Source organism: Dendroctonus ponderosae, unplaced genomic scaffold (assembly GCF_020466585.1).
Source record: "Dendroctonus ponderosae isolate FM_Combo_2020 unplaced genomic scaffold, Dpon_F_20191213v2 Dpon_F_20191213_10, whole genome shotgun sequence".
In the NCBI taxonomy this organism is placed as follows: Eukaryota; Metazoa; Arthropoda; class Insecta; order Coleoptera; family Curculionidae; genus Dendroctonus; species Dendroctonus ponderosae.
The window spans coordinates 4,588,101-4,589,998 of record NW_026017111.1 but is presented as its reverse complement, the minus strand read 5'-3'; the positions used below and the strand labels follow the sequence as shown (position 1 = coordinate 4,589,998).

General features: G+C 43.7%; 1 long non-coding RNA gene across 1 annotated transcript; it reads right to left on the bottom strand.

The window, feature by feature from the left end:
• Window positions 1–1,362: 1,362 nt before the first annotated feature.
• LOC125502758 lies at window positions 1,363–1,888 on the bottom strand. Its single transcript, XR_007280514.1, has 2 exons — window positions 1,804–1,888; window positions 1,363–1,748 (listed from the first exon to the last, which is right to left on the bottom strand). It is a non-coding gene; the product is annotated as an uncharacterized LOC125502758 (long non-coding RNA).
• Window positions 1,889–1,898: the final 10 nt, after the last annotated feature.

Here is a 1,898-nt window from a genome sequence, read left to right as displayed (position 1 = left end):
TTTTGTGACTTGTAAAATGTTTCTCCATGATTGAGTCTACACTATTACCTACCTTATGCATTAAGAATTGTTGATCAGGTGCTGTCCCTAAAAATATTTCAAACTGATCTCGTGTTAATATTCGGGATTTTTTTGGCAAATATCCTACATTTTGCTTTTTTAAAAAAGCTCGTAATTTCATAAAGACTAAGTTTTTTGAAGAAAGCTCTCCCATATAAGCAAGCAGAACATTTTTCGTAATTACTTGCACCGTATGTACCCGCATGTAGTTTCTAAAATTTTGGTAAGCTTTTTCGTAGACTTTCCTTGATTTCACAGGTAACAAATCAAGCGTAACAATATCTCTAACATCTGGCGGTGTACAGGCCATTGGATTTTCAAAACTCATTATATACGCTTACAAAAGTACTTAAACTTAATTACAAACTTCAAAACATGACATTTCAAAAAATGACATTGCCACAAAATTTTAAATATGAAATCGATGCATTTTATTATTCGTGTAATCTTTCATTCGAATAAAAAATAGTGTTCGGATACGAGGGCGAAAATTTGTTTTTCGAATTCCCGACGGATTGACGCCGCCAAACGCCGTCGTCGTTCGAAAAACAACATTTTTCGCCCTTGTATCAAAAACTACTATTAAACGCCCTCCACGGGACCTCCTACAGGCCTCAATCATTTTGAGGTAATTTTGAATTACTTATCGGCACATTACCGGTAATATCTCGGTTATAACTTCACGGATATTGGCTTTCCCGGCCAAAGAAGAAAACAAAATATTTTGTAAAACATATAGATACATTATATTCAAACTTCAATGAACAACCAATAAGTACCTACGTGTTCGCATCTTGCGATTATTGGGATCGTATTTTTGTTTCTACTTCTTTAAAGGTTAGGATTTTCCTGCTAAAGCCCAATTAGCCTAATTAGGAAAGGCACTTCTCGATACGCTTGATTAACAAGATGCTAATGATTATTCAGGTAATTTCAAGCGTCGCCGAGATTTAAAGGAAAATTATCAAAGATTCATCAAGTTTTCACTCTATCGATTTAAATCTTCGGAAATCTGCTGAAAGTCCAATGGGAAGCCTGTTGCTGAACGCAACTGTACCGGTCAGTTACTGTGCCGGTGCGTTGGGTCGGCATCACTGCGCCAACTCCTGATAACTCACCGAGTTACCCACGCCTAGCCCGAAGGGCTCAGCACAACTGCGTCACTCACTAAAATCTAATGCGTTTGTTGTGCCAGGCCCCTTCGGGCACGACACTGGAAGGACTCCAAACGGCAAATCAGCCAACTTGCAAGGATTTCATGCAGGAAAACCAGTGCGGTGCCCAAAGGCAATAATCAATCAATTAACATTTCCCCGCTTCTATTCCATTCCGACAAAACAACATTCCATAAGCAATTACCACGACCTGAAAAACTCCTCCAAAATACAACAAAAGTGGCACTTTTGCGGCACCATCTAGAAGAAAATATTGCGCGCAATTTGCCTCACAAACACCCTGTATAAACCGTCACTTCCTGCAAGACGATCGTCCAGAAGGGCGAGCGGGTTGGCGGAGCACGGGGGGGAGGGTCACCCTCACGCGTTGTGCAGATGTCGCGGTCCGACGGGCCCCGCGAGGCCTTCGCCCCCTGCCCGAACCCCTTCTAGCTTCGCGTGGCCCCCCAGGGGCGATGGGGGCCGTCACGCACGCAGGAGGCGCGAGGTCAACCCGCGGCTGCTGCTGCAGGCCTGCAAAGAGGGACGTGGGTCGAAATTGGACAGTAAATAGAATTCGTGGACCTACTATGCCGACAGCCACCAAATTTACTGAAACCAAACGTTTCGCTTGCAACTGCCTCGGGGCCTGCATCCTCAGGGTTGGTGGGCGACTCCCGATGG